Here is a 21972-nt window from a genome sequence, read left to right as displayed (position 1 = left end):
CGCTGACCATGGTTATTCGTTCATCCCCTTTGCCTTCTCTACTTTTGGGGAACTAGACACAGAAGCGTTGGATGTTCTCTCGCGTCTCAAGACTCTTTCCAATATTCTCTCTAATAATGCTAAGAGTGGTGTTTTTCTTTTTCATAGTTTAAGCTTTTATTTTCAGAAAGGGGTGGGAGCGCAACTTTTGTCTCGACTCCCTTCTAATTTTTCGAGTTAAATTACTCCAATTCATTACTGAAAATACCAAAAGTTAATGTTTTCTTTTAAAAATTCAGACTCCATTTAATAAAATAGTATTAGTTCTATTGTCATGCAATGTACGGTATGTTTCATATAATATTTATATAAAAATAATTTCTCAATTTTTTAAATCTTTTATCTTCTTTCACAAAATATCAATTTTAATGTTATATGATGATCAACTCATACTCGTTTTTATTCAACATTAATATTAAATTGGTCAATTAAAGTATCGAACCTTTGTCTCTTTGCTTAATAATACAATTTAGAGTTTATGAAATCATAATTCTATGCCCGACTATCGTACTATATTAACTCTTTTACACTAACTATATATAGGATCTAATTGATCTCGAGTTTAACCAAACAAAGTATGTTAAACACATTATCGAGCTCGAGTTTAACCAAACAAAGTATGTTAAACACATTATCGAGTTGATACGAACTCAAACTCAAACGCCACTTTCAATGAACATGGCTTAAAATGTTTCTCAACAACTTAAGTCTTATCATTTTAAGCAAGTTAGAATGAGTTTCAACAATATTAATTGATTAATAAAATAATTGAATTTGGCTATACTGAATCAGAAAAATTAACTCAAAATTAAATTGGAATTTGATAAACAAAAGCCCGACTCAATTAAATCCATTTAATTTTAATTATCGAGAATAAACAACTAGTCAAATTTAATTTAATAGCTGCAGATTAGTTAGTAAACTTATCGAGTAATATGTTTGACTACGAGAATAAACAACTTGTCAAATTTAATTTAATTTTACTATAATCATATTACATGACTAATGGAGTCATCGAAACATTTTATGATGATCACTAAAACAAATTTAGTGAATTACGGCAGAAAACTTACCACCAAAAAATTATGTACACCAATTTTTTAATTGTGACGAATTTTAGTATAAATTTTTTGTCATGAATGACCATAATTTTTGTAGTGGATGCACTCGACTCGTAAATACTTATTAGGAGTAAATGATAAGACATGCAGATCTATTGTTGTTCAATTGGTCCAAAGGTAAAAATGCATGTCTGGATGTGACTCGTATTTCTCATTTTGCTGGTGGGGGAGTGAGTTCATAGGCTCCTGGGGTGGCGTTGCTAAATGCGGTTGAAAAGAAAAAAATGGAAGTATTCAAGGATTTGCGCTGACCATGGTTATTCGTTCATCCCCTTTGCCTTCTCTACTTTTGGGGAACTAGACACAGAAGCGTTGGATGTTCTCTCGCGTCTCAAGACTCTTTCCAATATTCTCTCTAATAATGCTAAGAGTGGTGTTTTTTTTTCATAGTTTAAGCTTTTGTATTCAGAAAGGGGTGGGAGCGCAACTTTTGTCTCGACTCCCTTCTAATTTTTCGAGTTAAATTACTCTAATTCATTACTGAAAATACCAAAAGTTAATGTTTTCTTTTAAAAATTCAGACTCCATTTAATAAAATAGTATTAGTTCTATTGTCATGCAATGTACGGTATGTTTCATATAATATTTATATAAAAATAATTTCTCAATTTTTTAAATCTTTTATCTTCTTTCACAAAATATCAATTTTAATGTTATATGATGATCAACTTATACTCGTTTTTATTCAACATTAATATTAAATTGGTCAATTAAAGTATCGAACCTTTGTCTCTTTGCTTAATAATACAATTTAGAGTTTATGAAATCATAATTCTATGCCCGACTATCGTACTATATTAACTCTTTTACACTAACTATATATAGGATCTAATTGATCTCGAGTTTAACCAAACAAAGTATGTTAAACACATTATCGAGCTCGAGTTTAACCAAACAAAGTATGTTAAACACATTATCGAGTTGATACGAACTCAAACTCAAACGCCACTTTCAATGAACATGGCTTAAAATGTTTCTCAACAACTTAAGTCTTATCATTTTAAGTAAGTTAGAATGAGTTTCAACAATATTAATTGATTAATAAAATAATTGAATTTGGCTATACTGAATCAGAAAAATTAACTCAAAATTAAATTGGAATTTGATAAACAAAAGCCCGACTCAATTAAATCCATTTAATTTTAATTATCGAGAATAAACAACTAGTCAAATTTAATTTAATAGCTGCGGATTAGTTAGTAAACTTATCGAGTAATATGTTTGACTACGAGAATAAACAACTTGTCAAATTTAATTTAATTTTACTATAATCATATTACATGACTAATGGAGTCATCGAAACATTTTATGATGATCACTAAAACAAATTTAGTGAATTACGGCAGAAAACTTACCACCAAAAAATTATGTACACCAATTTTTTAATTGTGACGAATTGTAGTATAAAATTTTTGTCATGAATGACCATAATTTTTGTAGTGGATGCACTCGACTCGTAAATACTTATTAGGAGTAAATGATAAGACATGCAGATCTATTGTTGTTCAATTGGTCCCAAGGTAAAAATGCATGTCTGGATGTGAGTCGTATTTCTCCTTTTGCTGGTGGGGGAGTGAGTTCATAGGCTCCTGGGGTGGCGTTGCTAAATGCGGTTGAAAAGAAAAAAATGGAAGTATTCAAGGATTTGCGCTGACCATGGTTATTCGTTCATCCCCTTTGCCTTCTCTACTTTTGGGGAACTAGACACAGAAGCGTTGGATGTTCTCTCGCGTCTCAAGACTCTTTCCAATATTCTCTCTAATAATGCTAAGAGTGGTGTTTTTCTTTTTCATAGTTTAAGCTTTTGTTTTCAGAAAGGGGTGGGAGCGCAACTTTTGTCTCGACTCCCTTCTAATTTTTCGAGTTAAATTACTCCAATTCATTACTGAAAATACCAAAAGTTAATGTTTTCTTTTAAAAATTCAGACTCCATTTAATAAAATAGTATTAGTTCTATTGTCATGCAATGTACGGTATGTTTCATATAATATTTATATAAAAATAATTTCTCAATTTTTTAAATCTTTTATCTTCTTTCACAAAATATCAATTTTAATGTTATATGATGATCAACTCATACTCGTTTTTATTCAACATTAATATTAAATTGGTCAATTAAAGTATCGAACCTTTGTCTCTTTGCTTAATAATACAATTTAGAGTTTATGAAATCATAATTCTATGCCCGACTATCGTACTATATTAACTCTTTTACACTAACTATATATAGGATCTAATTGATCTCGAGTTTAACCAAATAAAGTATGTTAAACACATTATCGAGCTCGAGTTTAACCAAACAAAGTATGTTAAACACATTATCGAGTTGATACGAACTCAAACTCAAACGCCACTTTCAATGAACATGGCTTAAAATGTTTCTCAACAACTTAAGTCCTATCATTTTAAGCAAGTTAGAATGAGTTTCAACAATATTAATTGATTAATAAAATAATTGAATTTGGCTATACTGAATCAGAAAAATTAACTCAAAATTAAATTGGAATTTGATAAACAAAAGCCCGACTCAATTAAATCCATTTAATTTTAATTATCGAGAATAAACAACTAGTCAAATTTAATTTAAAAGCTGCGGATTAGTTAGTAAACTTATCGAGTAATATGTTTGACTACGAGAATAAACAACTTGTCAAATTTAATTTAATTTTACTATAATCATATTACATGACTAATGGAGTCATCGAAACATTTTATGATGATCACTAAAACAAATTTAGTGAATTACGGCAGAAAACTTACCACCAAAAAATTACGTACACCAATTTTTTAATTGTGACGAATTTTAGTATAAAATTTTTGTCATGAATGACCATAATTTTTGTAGTGGATGCACTCGACTCGTAAATACTTATTAGGAGTAAATGATAAGACATGCAGATCTATTGTTGTTCAATTGGTCCCAAGGTAAAAATGCATGTCTGGATGTGACTCGTATTTCTCATTTTGCTGGTGGGGGAGTGAGTTCATAGGCTCCTAGGGTGGCGTTGCTAAATGCGGTTGAAAAGGAAAAAATGGAAGTATTCAAGGATTTGCGCTGACCATGGTTATTCGTTCATCCCCTTTGCCTTCTCTACTTTTGGGGAACTAGACACAGAAGCGTTGGATGTTCTCTCGCGTCTCAAGACTCTTTCCAATATTCTCTCTAATAATGCTAAGAGTGGTGTTTTTCTTTTTCATAGTTTAAGCTTTTGTATTCAGAAAGGGGTGGGAGCGCAACTTTTGTCTCGACTCCCTTCTAATTTTTCGAGTTAAATTACTCCAATTCATTACTGAAAATACCAAAAGTTAATGTTTTCTTTTAAAAATTCAGACTCCATTTAATAAAATAGTATTAGTTCTATTGTCATGCAATGTACGGTATGTTTCATATAATATTTATATAAAAATAATTTCTCAATTTTTTAAATCTTTTATCTTCTTTCACAAAATGTCAATTTTAATGTTATATGATGATCAACTCATACTCGTTTTTATTCAACATTAATATTAAATTGGTCAATTAAAGTATCGAACCTTTGTCTCTTTGCTTAATAATACAATTTAGAGTTTATGAAATCATAATTCTATCCCCGACTATCGTACTATATTAACTCTTTTACACTAACTATATATAGGATCTAATTGATCTCGAGTTTAACCAAACAAAGTATGTTAAACACATTATCGAGCTCGAGTTTAACCAAACAAAGTATGTTAAACACATTATCGAGTTGATACGAACTTAAACTCAAACGCCACTTTCAATGAACATGGCTTAAGATGTTTCTCAACAACTTAAGTCTTATCATTTTAAGCAAGTTAGAATGAGTTTCAACAATATTAATTGATTGATAAAATAATTGAATTTGGCTATACTGAATCAGAAAAATTAACTCAAAATTAAATTGGAATTTGATAAACAAAAGCCCGACTCAATTAAATCCATTTAATTTTAATTATCGAGAATAAAAAACTAGTCAAATTTAATTTAATAGCTGCGGATTAGTTAGTAAACTTATCGAGTAATATGTTTGACTACGAGAATAAACAACTTGTCAAATTTAATTTAATTTTACTATAATCATATTACATGACTAATTGAGTCATCGAAACATTTTATGATGATCACTAAAACAAATTTAGTGAATTACGGCAGAAAACTTACCACCAAAAAATTATGTACACCAATTTTTTAATTGTGACGAATTTTAGTATAAAATTTTTGTCATGAATGACCATAATTTTTGTAGTGGATGCACTCGACTCGTAAATACTTATTAGGAGTAAATGATAAGACATGCAGATCTATTGTTGTTCAATTGGTCCCAAGGTAAAAATGCATGTCTGGATGTGACTCGTATTTCTCCTTTTGCTGGTGGGGGAGTGAGTTCATAGGCTCCTGGGGTGGCGTTGCTAAATGCGGTTGAAAAGAAAAAAATGGAAGTATTCAAGGATTTGCGCTGACCATGGTTATTCGTTCATCCCCTTTGCCTTCTCCACTTTTGGGGAACTAGACACAGAAGCGTTGGATGTTCTCTCGCGTCTCAAGACTCTTTCCAATATTCTCTCTAATAATGCTAAGAGTGGTGTTTTTCTTTTTCATAGTTTAAGCTTTTGTATTCAGAAAGGGGTGGGAGCGCAACTTTTGTCTCGACTCCCTTCTAATTTTTCGAGTTAAATTACTCCAATTTATTACTGAAAATACCAAAAGTTAATGTTTTCTTTTAAAAATTCAGACTCCATTTAATAAAATAGTATTAGTTCTATTGTCATGCAATGTACGGTATGTTTCATATAATATTTATATAAAAATAATTTCTCAATTTTTTAAATCTTTTATCTTCTTTCACAAAATGTCAATTTTAATGTTATATGATGATCAACTCATACTCGTTTTTATTCAATATTAATATTAAATTGGTCAATTAAAGTATCGAACCTTTGTCTCTTTGCTTAATAATACAATTTAGAGTTTATGAAATCATAATTCTATGCCCGACTATCGTACTATATTAACTCTTTTACACTAACTATATATAGGATCTAATTGATCTCGAGTTTAACCAAACAAAGTATGTTAAACACATTATCGAGCTCGAGTTTAACCAAACAAAGTATGTTAAACACATTATCGAGTTGATACGAACTCAAACTCAAACGCCACTTTCAATGAACATGGCTTAAAATGTTTCTCAACAACTTAAGTCTTATCATTTTAAGCAAGTTAGAATGAGTTTCAACAATATTAATTGATTGATAAAATAATTGAATTTGGCTATACTGAATCAGAAAAATTAACTCAAAATTAAATTGGAATTTGATAAACAAAAGCCCGACTCAATTAAATCCATTTAATTTTAATTATCGAGAATAAACAACTACTCAAATTTAATTTAATAGCTGCGGATTAGTTAGTAAACTTATCGAGTAATATGTTTGACTACGAGAATACACAACTTGTCAAATTTAATTTAATTTTACTATAATCATATTACATGACTAATGGAGTCATCAAAACATTTTATGATGATCACTAAAACAAATTTAGTGAATTACGGCAGAAAACTTACCACCAAAAAATTATGTACACCAATTTTTTAATTGTGACGAATTTTAGTATAAAATTTTTGTCATGAATGACCATAATTTTTGTAGTGGATGCACTCGACTCGTAAATACTTATTAGGAGTAAATGATAAGACATGCAGATCTATTGTTGTTCAATTGGTCCTAAGGTAAAAATGCATGTCTGGATGTGACTCGTATTTCTCCTTTTGCTGTGGGGGAGTGAGTTCATAGGCTCCTGGGGTGGCGTTGCGAAATGCGGTTGAAAAGAAAAAAATGGAAGTATTCAAGGATTTGCGCTGACCATGGTTATTCGTTCATCCCCTTTGCCTTCTCTATTTTTGGGGAACTAGACACAGAAGCGTTGGATGTTCTCTCGCGTCTCAAGACTCTTTCCAATATTCTCTCTAATAATGCTAAGAGTGGTGTTTTTCTTTTTCATAGTTTAAGCTTTTGTATTCAGAAAGGGGTGGGAGCGCAACTTTTGTCTCGACTCCCTTCTAATTTTTCGAGTTAAATTACTCCAATTCATTACTGAAAATACCAAAAGTTAATGTTTTCTTTTAAAAATTCAGACTCCATTTAATAAAATAGTATTAGTTCTATTGTCATGCAATGTACGGTATGTTTCATATAATATTTATATAAAAATAATTTCTCAATTTTTTAAATCTTTTATCTTCTTTCACAAAATGTCAATTTTAATGTTATATGATGATCAACTCATACACGTTTTTATTCAACATTAATATTAAATTGGTCAATTAAAGTATCGAACCTTTGTCTCTTTGCTTAATAATACAATTTAGAGTTTATGAAATCATAATTCTATCCCCGACTATCGTACTATATTAACTCTTTTACACTAACTATATATAGGATCTAATTGATCTCGAGTTTAACCAAACAAAGTATGTTAAACACATTATCGAGCTCGAGTTTAACTAAACAAAGTATGTTAAACACATTATCGAGTTGATACGAACTCAAACTCAAACGCCACTTTCAATGAACATGGCTTAAAATGTTTCTCAACAACTTAAGTCTTATCATTTTAAGCAAGTTAGAATGAGTTTCAACAATATTAATTGATTGATAAAATAATTGAATTTGGCTATACTGAATCAGAAAAATTAACTCAAAATTAAATTGGAATTTGATAAACAAAAGCCCGACTCAATTAAATCCATTTAATTTTAATTATCGAGAATAAACAACTACTCAAATTTAATTTAATAGCTGCGGATTAGTTAGTAAACTTATCGAGTAATATGTTTGACTACGAGAATAAACAACTTGTCAAATTTAATTTAATTTTACTATAATCATATTACATGACTAATGGAGTCATCGAAACATTTTATGATGATCACTAAAACAAATTTAGTGAATTACGGCAGGAAACTTACCACCAAAAAATTATGTACACCAATTTTTTAATTGTGACGAATTTTAGTATAAAATTTTTGTCATGAATGACCATAATTTTTGTAGTGGATGCACTCGACTCGTAAATACTTATTAGGAGTAAATGATAAGACATGCAGATCTATTATTGTTCAATTGGTCCCAAGGTAAAAATGCATGTCTGGATGTGACTCGTATTTCTCCTTTTGCTGGTGGGGGAGTGAGTTCATAGGCTCCTGGGGTGGCGTTGCTAAATGCGGTTGAAAAGAAAAAAATGGAAGTATTCAAGGATTTGCGCTGACCATGGTTATTCGTTCATCCCTTTTGCCTTCTCTACTTTTGGGGAACTAGACACAGAAGCGTTGGATGTTCTCTCGCGTCTCAAGACTCTTTCCAATATTCTCTCTAATAATGCTAAGAGTGGTGTTTTTCTTTTTCATAGTTTAAGCTTTTGTATTCAGAAAAGGGTGGGAGCGCAACTTTTGTCTCGACTCCCTTCTAATTTTTCGAGTTAAATTACTCCAATTCATTACTGAAAATACCAAAAGTTAATGTTTTCTTTTAAAAATTCAGACTCCATTTAATAAAATAGTATTAGTTCTATTGTCATGCAATGTACGGTATGTTTCATATAATATTTATATAAAAATAATTTCTCAATTTTTTAAATCTTTTATCTTCTTTCACAAAATGTCAATTTTAATGTTATATGATGATCAACTCATACTCGTTTTTATTCAACATTAATATTAAATTGGTCAATTAAAGTATCGAACCTTTGTCTCTTTACTTAATAATACAATTTAGAGTTTATGAAATCATAATTCTATCCCCGACTATCGTACTATATTAACTCTTTTACACTAACTATATATAGGATCTAATTGATCTCGAGTTTAACCAAACAAAGTATGTTAAACACATTATCGAGTTGATACGAACTCAAACTCAAACGCCACTTTCAATGAACATGGCTTAAAATGTTTCTCAACAACTTAAGTCTTATCATTTTAAGCAAGTTAGAATGAGTTTCAACAATATTAATTGATTGATAAAATAATCGAATTTGGCTATACTGAATCAGAAAAACTAACTCAAAATTAAATTGGAATTTGATAAACAAAAGCCCGACTCAATTAAATCCATTTAATTTTAATTATCGAGAATAAACAACTAGTCAAATTTAATTTAATAGCTACGGATTAGTTAGTAAACTTATCGAGTAAAATGTTTGACTACGAGAATAAACAACTTGTCAAATTTAATTTAATTTTACTATAATCATATTACATGACTAATGGAGTCATCGAAACATTTTATGATGATCACTAAAACAAATTTAGTGAATTACGACAGAAAACTTACCGCCAAAAAATTATGTACACCAATTTTTTAATTGTGACGAATTTTAGTATAAATTTTTTGTCATGAATGACCATAATTTTTGTAGTGGATGCCCTCGACTCGTAAATACTTATTAGGAGTAAATGATAAGAGTAATTACCAAGTTATCAACTCATTTTCCAAATTTTATTAAAAAAATTAAGTTATCATCATTTTCTTGGATGCGTAATGGATTCGGAATGCTTATTTAAATTTTACTAATAAAATTTGGGAAAAACATATTTTTTATTACTAAATCATTAGGTCCATTAGAAAGTAACCACTAAACATTTAATAAACTAATTTTAACCATTAACGTTACATTTATTTTAGATTTTTGTCATTGTTGGGTAATAAATTAACACTATGCGCAATAATGAGGCAATTATATATATCACATACTAACAAGAACAAACAAATTAAACCAAATAATGAAACAAAACACGAAGGCAAATAACAAGATAAATCAGTAACTGAATTGACAAAGAATGGAAGGAATACTTAGCTCTAACAGAAGTTTTAACAAATCTGAAACATTTATGAACAACTGAGGCGCCTAACCTTCGAGAAGTCTAGACTGTTCAGGAGGAGATTATTGCCCCACTTACGTTGTGTTGGGTTGCAGCAATATCACTTCTAGGATACAACAACACAAAGTACTTCGTCCACAGATACGTAGCACTCAACAGCGACCTGTACCTCAGTTCGCCAAGAACACCTATGCTATAATCTATATGTTATGAAGGAGAGAAAGAGAGAGAGATAGTTGTTAGGGTTTCACAAGTATGTGATTGTAGTATATATTTTTCAAAATGTCTAGTTCTGTATATAATATAAAATAAAAATGTAACTGAAGATATTACATTAATTAGGATAAATATACTGACTTAAACAACATTTAATTGAATATTACAGATTCAAAACCTTAACAGATAATATATACCAAAGCAAATCCTTATCCAGCCCAACCGATCAGTATTTACTAGCCACCGCAAATCCTGACCAACATCAGGATTTATCATCCATAGAAATTCCTGATCCAGGGGGTCAGGGTTTCTCAGTCTCAGCAAATCCTGACCAATGTCAGGATTTTTCAGACCCAGCAAATCTTGATCAGTATTTACCGCAAATCAGAGTTTACAATTTTGATAAGCAATTAACGATATTCCCTGTTAAAACATATTCAAGATTCATATTAATAAAATATAATAAGTCAGTAAATAATTTAATTAAACAAGTAGTAAAATTCCTCGCCTAGGTCGCCTCGCGTACGCGAGACGACGAGACAAGCGCCCAAATCGCCTTTCCACCCAACCTGACCCGAGTCGTGGCGTGGCGGCGGCGGCACACGTGTATGTGTTTGTGCGCGCGAGGCACACAATAACACCATGCACACCCACATGCCTTAGTAGTTGGTATACTACTCTTGCACATGGTACTATGTAAAGCACTACACCCCTCTTAACTTAATCAATATGGGACAAAACCCACAAACCCATTTCAAGCTACTAACTTCACCTCAATTTTTATATGGGCTACATTAAGAAAATGACTTAGATCCAAACATGAAAGTTTAAGTCCTCATTACAAGGAACAACCTCCAGCAATTACTTTTAGGAAATTACATAAAGAAAAACTCTTAAACATGCCTCAAACTTTCCATTTTCTAACAGTCAATTCGTCAATTAAACTGTTAAAATGATGTTGATATAGACGTTACTGCCAAAAGATAGATGATATGGCATAATAGTAAAATCATTTATTAAAATATAGCCACAAAATATTATATAATGTTATAAATATATCATAACTTTATTTATCATAAATTATACTTCTTGGGGAATAAAATTTGGGTTGATTAGTATTTAATGCCAGGTTTGGTGAGTTTCAAGTTTTAATGGTTGTTCTCGCGGTGGGGACTGGACGTCCTCGCAAATGCCTACGTATCTCTGTAATATAGAAAATCAAGGCAAAAATGTAATTCTAGGTTCAGGGGTAGAGCCCTTTATAGATTTATATAGAGATGAGTCTAAGGTTATACTTGTGTTGGGAGACTTAGTGGACAAGTCTCCAACTTATATGGTAATTAGGAGTCCTGTAAGGAAAGGGATTCGAGATTCTTCCTTGTAGGAGTTAGTATCCATGTTGGATGTCATGTCTTTGTTCTTTTAGCCGTACTGGACCTAGTCCACGAACAACTCATGTTCGTGGACGTTGACGACCTCTCCTTGTAGACCTTGACTGATTGGATCGTCCTTAGTCTGTTACGAGCCTAGACCAGCCTGGTTTGTATTGGGCTTTGGTGAAGAATCCTCAGCGTAAATAATGCAACATTTTGTTAGGGAGAAAACACGCGCTAATAACACACGCCAGTATACGCGTTCGCAAGTAATATAGAATACTTTCTAGTTCGTTCCCACAGAGACTCAGACTAATTATGTTCAATTAAACTCACTTACCAATTTATATTTACTTCTCAATGTTAAGACAATAACACTTAGAATTGTTCACTATTTATTAACTACAATTAACTACTAAAATTAACCACTTAATTAATCACTTCGAATTAACAATATTAAAACACTCATGAGATCACAACTTCATTACTACTTCCTTCAATAGTCATTGTTATTACCCTTAGCATTCAACAGTGATGATATTAATCGAATAACACGAAACTGATAAAAGCCAACTTTCATTGTACTAATAACATTCTATCAAATATCCACAATTAAGATAAAAGTTGAATAGGCATCAATTATGTTGAGTCCCTATATGTCTATAGAAATTGACAACATAATGATTTAAGCACAAGTTATTCCTTTTGATTACACAGGGCGAATAAAATGGTTAGAGTTACCCACTAATCATGCAACATCATACATGAACCTATGCTAGCATGGCAAGTTCTAAATCTCGAGATCCACCGTCGCTTCACAAGAGATTAACACCCTATCTTATATGTTCGCGACGCACATAAGACGAATACGCACAACCAATACTAGATATCATACAATCATCACACACTAAGGTATTAAACAACTAACTAGAGAATTCCATTGTAAATCCGTTACGACCCCATTATCACAATTAGCCCATGTTAGCACTTATCGTCATCATGGGTTCATATGAAAACATGATAAATAAACATAAGAGAATAATAACTAAACTAATTATATTAAACCAGAGTACGTCACAAGAGTAAATAAGTTCAAAGCAAGAAAACTAGCATCCAACATTACAACGAAATAAAGAATCACAAGAAAATATGCTTCCTCTTCATTGCGGTGTGCTAAAACGGTCTTCTTCCTTATCTCCTTCTCTCCTTGCTTAATACAACGATTCAACCTCGTGAAAATGTCTCTGAATCTACTTATATAGAAGTCCCATAAAACTCAGATTACACAAAAGTTGGAAGCCAAATAGAAATAGAAGTCTAAAATAATTTATCTTTTTTCCCGACCCTGCGCGACCGCTCAGCATAGCTGAACGGGCGCTCAGCTTCCTGCGCAGCCGCTCAGTATAGCTGAGCGGGCGCTCAGACCCCTACTGGATTTTTTCTGAGTTTGCTCTGTTTCTTCGCTGTAATCTGCTCCACTCTTCCCTCTCGCAATGCTAAACACGTGCCAAGGCTTATTCTTGATGATTACTCCCCTGAAATGCAACTATTACCCTGAAATGCACAAACACTAGAAAAATGCATCAAATACACAAAATACTTGATTTTAAGACACCAATTTAAGCTATTTTAAGACGTTCTAAGTGGTATAAAATGCCACTTATCACACCCCCAAACTTAAATCGATGCTTGTCCTCAAGCGTCACAGACTCAAAAACAAATAAAAAAACATGCATGGATGCAATCTATATGAAATGCAGCGATCCCCCTTACTCCGACCAAACCAACCAACTTACAACATCTCAACAAATGCAATTAGGCGACTAAAGAGATATCAAATCATGCAAACAAATATACAGCCAGAAACGTGGTGTGTGCAGATGCTTAACAGATATGCTTCGGAACTAGATCAATTATTATAACTCAACTATCATCAAGGCAATCACATGATTATACAAAGAATAAAAATCTAGGCACAAAGTGACTTATAACACTACAAGAATTCTGGAGCTTATCACGGAATCATGCTTTTTATTCATAACAATAATGCTTATTTGATCGTGCGATGAGTGAGGTCTATAAAAGACTTATACAATGGTATCCATGTAGCGAGCGTTAGGTTAGCGGATCCCAGACTCTAAAAGCCTTAGGTCACTAGGCACAAAGTCCCCTAAGAACTTAATAACTCGAATACCAAAGAGCCCACTCGTGATCAATTATGCATAAACACATACTCTTTTTTTCTTTTTCCATTTTTTTACTTTGTTTTTTCTTTTTTCAATATTTCTGAACAAGTGCGTTTCGCTCCATCTTGCTCAACCCTAGACTACTCGCATAACATACGAGCCGGCTACTAGCCATTTGACGCCTAGCCATAATTAGCAACAAATTCCAATTTTTTTTTACTCCATTTTTTTTTTCATGCCTTTATCACTAAGAACCTATTATAAAATTCTAAGCATAATAAATAGATTAACCTCGAAAATAATCTAGATCATGACAACAATCTAGTCCTTTAGCATTCTCTAAGACTTAGTGAAAATACAAGTGCTCCTAGCATGCATATCAACCTACACAACTGAACATCACTTTAACGCCATCACTACACTCGCATCAACATCACAAATTAGTCGGTAAATCATCGCAAAAGGGATCATGGCATATGTATGAGCTACATGACATGATAAACAAATAAAGCTATAAAAAAAACTATATGGCAAAAATTATGCACTATATGAACTAACTATCATGAATATGCAGTTATATGACACACACAAAATATTCCTTAACTACCACCCCAAAACTTAAAATCTTCACTGTCCCCAGTGAAGGTAGTAGAAAGGAACACATGGTATACCTACTCAGAGTCATTATCATCATCACCCTTAGTGGGTGGAGTATCAGGCGGCGGATACGCAGAGTCCTCACTAAAAACTGGCCACTGGATGTCAGCTCCAAGGCCTCGAAAAGCAGTCTGTAGCGCAAGGGTGAGCTCCTGAGCAAACCTGCTCTGCGTCTCGTACATATCATCCATCCGCCATGACAGCCTCTTATACTGGGCATCAGCCATCCCAGCACCCTCCTGAGCTCTCGAAGAACAAGCCTCATCACGCCTTGGCCTCGCCATAGTAGCACCTCGTGCTGGACGCCCTCCTAGAAGACGATAACCCAGGCCATGCTCCTCGGGCTCACCACCGGTCCACTCCTGCATCCCATTCAGAGTCCCAGAATTAATAGGAGCGGCCGGCAACTGCAACTGCTCATGAGACGGCCAGTTCACTCCCACTGCTCGACAAAGCTTCGTAACCATGGATGCATAAGGGATGTTCATGTGCTTAGCTCCCCTCAAAAACTTCAGAATCCCTTGGTAGATGAACTCACCAAGGTCCACATAGTACTCCTCATTCAAAATTACCCACAACAACTGTGCTCTCTCAACTGTGACCTCATGTACATGCGAAGATGGCAAAATATTAGCACAAATAAACGCATTCCATGCACGGGCATACCTGTTCATCGCAATCACCGGAAAGTGACGATACTCATTAGTTCCAGTCTTGAAGGTCCACACTGTGCCCGGCCTACAGAGAGTAGCACAAATCAAATCCAAGTCAAAATCCTCAGCAATTTTCTCATTCCAGTTCTCCTCCGTGGGTTTCCTCTCTCGCTGCCCAATCACACGGCGAATCGCCGCTGGGTGATAATCAACCGTCATCCCCCGGACCACAGAAAACCCATTCTTCTCGGCCTTCGCGTTTGCATAGAACTCGCGAACCACGCTCATAGGCACTGCTTCAGGCGACTCACAGAAAGCTATCCTCTCCTTCTCTGCAATCATAGATAACAACTCACCATCCCTCCCCGATGGCAAAAATCCTCTCTCCTTCAGAATCGGCTTCCCCAGAAGCCTAGTGTACTCCTCCTCCGCAGCCCTGTCATTCAACCGAGGCCTCGTAGTAGTACCCCTCGAAGAATCAGCAGTAGGGACTGTGTTGCTGCTATCGATAGTTCTTGCTCTCTTGGGTGCCATTGAATCTGAATAAAAGTGCTTGAGAACTGTGTTTTTGTGTTTGGGAGAGAGTTTGAGTGTAGAAGTTGTGTGGGAGATATGTGGGATTGGTGTATGTATATATAGGGATTGGATTAGGTTAGAATTTGAATAGGAGTGGGTTTATGGGTAAAAATCATGGGGAAATGGGGAATAGGTCGTGGGTTTTATGGCTGAATTTTATGTTTTATTTTTCTGAATTTTTTTGTATTTTTATGACTTAAAAAAAAATTCTGGCAGCCGACCCCTGAGCGGTCGCTCAGCAGAGCTGAGCGGGCGCTCAGGGGGTCACTGGAAAAAAAAATTTAAAGCCCGGTTTTTCTAATTTTTTTTATGGTTTTGGATAGGTTATTAACTTCTAAGGGTTCCTATAACAACAAATCATAGGTTGCCTCCCACGCAGCGCTTCTTTTTCGTCAGTAGCTTGACGTTGCGTACCTTCCTCAAGTTGACAACAAAACGGCACTTACCACTTCTCGGTTTGTCGTATCTCCATAGTAGTGCTTCAAACGCTGACCATTAACCTTGAATGCTTGGTCCGGATCATTCTCAAAAATCTTCACCGCTCCATGTGGAAGACAATAAAAGGCCCAGACCACCTTGATTTCAACTTCCCAGGAAAAAGTCGGAGACGAGAGTTGAATAAGAGAACTTGTTGCCCCGGCACGAATAACTTAGGATGTAGCTTCCTATCGTGCCACCTCTTCACCTTTTCCTTGTATATTTTGTTGTTCTCGTACGCTTGGAGTCGAAATTCATCAAGTTCATTAAGCTGAAGCATTCGCTTCTTTCCAGCTGCATCTAGATCCAGGTTCAACTTTTTCAACGCCCAATAGGCCTTATGCTTAAGCTCCGCAGGTAAATGACATCCCTTACCATACACCAGTTGAAACGGGGACATACCAAGTGGAGTTTTGTATGCTGTTCTGTAAGCCCAAACAACTTCATCGAGCTTTAAAGACCAATCCTTCCTTGACGGACAAACAACCTTCTCTAGAATGCGCTTGATCTCTCTGTTAGACACTTCCGCTTGACCATTTGTTTGCGGTTGATAGGCAGTAGCAACTCGATGATTCACATTATAATGCTGCATCATAGAAGTGAACTTACGGTTGCAGAAATGCGACCCTTCATCACTTATGATTACCCGAGGCGTTCCAAACCTTGTGAAGATCTGCTTATAAAGAAAATTCAACACTGCCTTTACATCATTTGTTGGTAGAGCTTTGACTTCTACCCATTTTGAGACATAATCGACTGCTAGCAATATGTACTGATTGTTGCAGGACGAGACAAAAGGCCCCATGAAATCGATTCCCCAAACATCAAAGACCTCGACTTCAAGCATCACATTTAACGACATCTCATCCTTTCTCGTCAAATTTTCCACTCGTTGGCAACGATCACACCTTAAAATAAATTGATGAGCATCCTTAAACAAGGTAGGCCAGAAAAAACCTGCTTGCAGAATACGAGCTGCCGTCTTCTCACCACCATAGTGTCCATCATAAACTGTGGAGTAGCAGTCTCGTAATATCCCCTCCGTCTCACAGAACGGGATACATCTCCTGATGATCTGGTCAGCTCCCTGTCTAAACAAATATGGTTTATCCCACATATACCACTTCACCTCATGCAGGAACTTTTTCTTTTGAGCTGAGGTCAAATTAGGAGGTAAAATATTGCTGACAAGATAGTTTACAATATCGGCAAACCATGGCTCTTCCTCCTGAACTACGAACAACTGCTCATCCGGAAAAGACTCGTTGATCAATGTCTTATCCTGTGAAGTAGACTCGGGATTCTCCAATCTAGAGAGATGGTCAGCTACTTGATTCTCAGTACCTTTCCGATCCTTGATCTCTAACTCAAATTCCTATAGTAAGAGCACCCAACGAATGAGTCTCGACTTCGAATCCTTCTTGGAAACCAAATAGCGAATGGCCGCATGGTCAGTGAATACTGTCACTTTTGTCCCAAGCAGATAAGATCGAAATTTCTCGAAACCAAAGACTATAGCCAAGAGCTCTTTCTCAGTAGTGGTGTAGTTCATTTGGGCCCCGTTTAAGGTCTTGCTAGCAAAGTAGACCACATGAAAGAGATTATTCTTGCGCTGCCAAAGAACTGCGCCTACCGCATAATCAATCGCATCACACATCATCTCAAACAGCTCTGTCCAATCCGGTGCTGTAATAACTGGTGCAGTGATTAAACTCTTCTTAAGAGTCTCGAATGCCGTCAAACATTCATCATCAAATTTAAAAGGCACATCTTTCTCAAGCAAGTTGCATAACGGCTTAGATATCTTCGAAAAGTCCTTGATGAACCGCCGATAAAAACCCGCATGACCAAGAAAACTACGGATTCCTTTCACCGAAATAGGTGGTGGAAGATTTTCAATGACTCCCACCTTGGTTTTATCCACCTCCAGACCCTTGCTAGAGACCTTATGCCCAAGAATTGTGCCTTCACACACCATACAATGACATTTTTCCCAATTGAGCACCAAATTAGTTTCCACACACCTTTTGAGCACGGCACGAAGATTATTCAAACATTCATCATACGAATGTCCAAAGACGGAGAAGTCATCCATGAACACCTCAACATTATTCCCAATCATGTCAGAGAATATAGCCATCATACATCTCTGAAAAGTGGCTGGGGCGTCACATAACCCAAATGAAATTCTGCGAAAAGAAAACGTGCCAAATGGACAAGTGAAGGTAGTCTTTTCTTGATCCTCTGGTGCAATACAAATCCGATTATACCCTGAGTAACCATCCAGAAGATAATAATACTCATGACCAGCCAACCTATCAAGCATCTGGTCAATAAATGGAAGAGGGAAGTGATCCTTCCTCGTGGCTCTGTTCAACTTTCGATAATCCATGCATACTCTCCATCATGTAACTGTTCGAGTGGGGATGAGCTCATTCTTCTCATTTGCTACCACAGTGATACCTCCTTTCTTAGGCACACATTGCACAGGGCTCACCCAAGAACTGTCAGAAATAGGATAAATGATGCCTGCATCCAGCCATTTCAGAATTTCTTTCTTCACCACCTCCTTCATGATAGGATTAATTCTGCGCTGCTGCTCAACAGTTGGCTTACTACCCTCCTCTAGCAGAATCTTATGTATGCAATATGAAGGGCTGATTCCTTTGATATCTGCTATGGTCCATCCAATAGCCGATTTGAGTTCTCTCAAAATCCTTAAGAGCTTGTCCTCCTCACTACCTGAAAGGTCAGATACAATAATAACAGCTAAAGTAGATGCATCACCTAAAAAGCATACCTCAAGTGTTCAGGCAATGGCTTAAGCTCCAAGGTAGGTGCGTCCTCAATTGATGGTTTGAGCTTTCCTTCAGCATTCTTGAGGTCAGAAGTACCAAGAGATTCAAACGGCATGTCCAGCTTTCGCCTCCAGGGAGAAGCATTAAGATATTGTAACTGCTCGTTGCCATCTTCATCATCACTGTCAAAATCCCCCACTAAAGCCTTCTCTAATGCATCAGACAGTAGCATATGATCGAGTTCGGAAGTAACCGCAGAATCAATCACATCCACTTTTAAGCACTCCTCATCTTCTGTAGGGAATTTCATTGCTTGGAATACATTGAAGGTCACATCCTGATCCTGCACCCGCATAGTAAGTTCACCTTTCTGCACATCTATCAAGGTACGGCCAGTAGCCAAGAAAGGTCTTCCCAAAATTATGGGAATCTTCTTATCTTCCTTGAAATCCAGAATAACAAAGTCGGCAGGAAAGAAGAGCTTATCCACCTTGACTAGCACATCCTCCACTATGCCCCTTGGGTAAGTAATAGAACGATCAGCCAATTGTAGAGACATGTAGATGGGTTTTGGATCAGGCAAATCCAACTTTTTAAAGATCGACAACGGCATCAGATTGATGCTTGCTCCCAAATCACAAAGGCACTTGTCAAACGACAACTTGCCAATGGTGCAAGGAATGGTGAAGCTACCTGGATCTTTAAGCTTTGGAGGTAACTTTTGCTGCAGCACAGTGTTGCATTCTTCCGTTAGATCAACGGTCTCAAGGTCATCCAGTTTCACCTTTCTTGAAAGAATACTCTTCATAAACTTCGCATAACTAGGCATTTGCTCCAGAGCCTCAGCGAAAGGTATATTGATGTGAAGTTTCTTGAACACCTCCAGAAACTTACCGAACTGCTTATCCAGCTTTTGTTGTTGCAATCTCTTAGGGAATGGTGGTGGAGGATAGAGTTGTTTCTCCCCTGTATTACCCTCAGGCAGAGTGTGTTACAGTAGTCTTCTTTGGTTCCACCGCTTTCTCCTTTTGCTTAGCTTCTTCATTTCTAACTTCAGCTTCTCCATCTCTAACTTCAGCTTCTCCTTCTTTTGCCTTTCCAGCATCAGCAACTTTCCCAGACCTTAAGGTAATAGCCTCGACTTGCTCTTTAGCTTCCTTCCTGCCAGGTACTTCCGTGTCACTGGGAAGTGTTCCAGGTTGACGATTGAGCACTGTATTAGCTATTTAACCGATTTGATTTTCCAAGGTCTTAATCGAAACCGCCTGACTCTTGCACAACAGCTTAAGTTCCTTAAAATCAGCACTAGTGGGTGCAGCTGCACTTCCCTGTTGAGCATATGATTGCCTTTGAGCATACTGTTGTGGTTGCTGGAATCCAGGTGGATTGAACTGTTTACTCACACCTTGCTGATGTGGCGGCTGAATAGCATTCTGATTATTACCCCAGCTGAAATTTGGATGATTTCTGTTGTTAGGATGATAAGTAGCTGGCACAGGTTGCTGTTGTCGCTGATAATTGTTCACATACTGAACAGTTTCATTGATGAGAGAACACTGATCCGTAGCATGAGAACCTGCACAAAGCTCACAGACCATAGCTATTTGATTGACTCCATAGGTAGCTAGAGAATCGACCTTCATAGACAGCGCTTGGAGCTGCGCTGCAATAGCTGTGGTTGCATCGACTTCCAGAATACCTGCTACCTTCCCAGGCATCATCCTCGGAGTTGGGTTTTGATGCTCATTTACAGCATAGTCTCGATAAGATTATAAGCCTCGGTATAGCTTTTGGCCCACAAGCCGCCTCCAGCTGCTGCATCGAGCATGGGCCGAGATTGGGCCCCCAAACCATTATAGAAACCAGTGATCACCATCCAATCGGGCATTCCATGATGTGGACACTTTCTCAACATTTCCTTGTAGCGTTCCCAAGCTTCGCACATAGATTCTGTAGGTTGCTGCGCAAACTGAGTAAGAGCACTCCTCATCGCAGCAGTCTTTGCCATTGGATAAAACTTCACCAGAAACTTTTGTGCAAGATCTTGCCAAGTAGTGATGGACCCAGCTGGTTCAGAATGTAACCAGTCCTTAGCTTTGTCCCTCAGTGAGAATGGGAAAAGCCTCAGGTTGATAGCCTCATCAGTCACGCCATTATATTTGAAAGTACTGCAGATCTCGACAAAATTCCTTATGTGCATGTTGGGGTCTTCAGTCGCAGCACCTCCGAAAGAAACAGAATTTTGTACCATCTGAATAGTGCCTGGCTTGATTTCAAAGGTGTTAGCTTGAATAGCCGGATGAAGAATGCTTGACTGAATGTCATCAATTTTAGGCCGAGAAAAGTCCATAAGAGCTGGATCGTCCGGAACAATACGATCACCCATGATTACTGGTTCTTTCTGCTCACTTCCTGAATCCGAATCTTCAAAATCTAACTTCTCCGGAATATCAAGAACTTCGTCTGTCTCCTCAGCTGTATCTAAAGCCCTCTTGCGAGTACGAGAACGAGTTTGCATAAAAGCTCGCTAAAGTACCTGAAACACAACCGGAAACAATAAGTAACAAAAACATCTTAATCACTGAGTCCAAATGACCAATGATGGTAAGTACATAAACTAAACAAATACGTCGAGTCCCCGGCAGTAGCGCCAAAAACTGTTAGGGCGAAAACATGCGCTAATAACATACACAAGTATATGCGTTCGCAAGTAATATAGAATACTTTCTAGTTCATTCCCACAAAGACTCAGACTAATTATGTTCAATTAAAGTCACTCACCAATGTATATTTACTTCTCAATGTTAAGACAATAACACTTAGAATTGTTCACTATTTATTAACTACAATTAACTACTAAAATTAACCACTTAACTAACACTTCGAATTAACAATATTAAAACACTCATGAGATCACAACTTCATTACTACTTCCTTCAATAGTCATTGTTATTATCCTTAGCATGCAACAGTGATGATATTAATCAAATA

The 21972-nt window shown here is 35.9% G+C and overlaps 1 non-coding gene across 1 annotated transcript; it reads left to right on the top strand.

Moving 5' to 3' along the window:
• Positions 1–20867: 20867 nt before the first annotated feature.
• Positions 20868–20974, top strand: LOC141681801 (small nucleolar RNA R71). Its single transcript, XR_012559225.1, has one exon. It is a non-coding gene; the product is annotated as a small nucleolar RNA R71 (small nucleolar RNA).
• The last annotated feature ends 998 nt before the right edge of the window (positions 20975–21972 follow it).

Source organism: Apium graveolens, chromosome 8 (genome assembly GCF_009905375.1).
Source record: "Apium graveolens cultivar Ventura chromosome 8, ASM990537v1, whole genome shotgun sequence".
In the NCBI taxonomy this organism is placed as follows: Eukaryota; Viridiplantae; Streptophyta; class Magnoliopsida; order Apiales; family Apiaceae; genus Apium; species Apium graveolens.
Note: the sequence above shows the minus strand (reverse complement) of the source record. Positions and strands in the feature narration are given on the sequence as shown.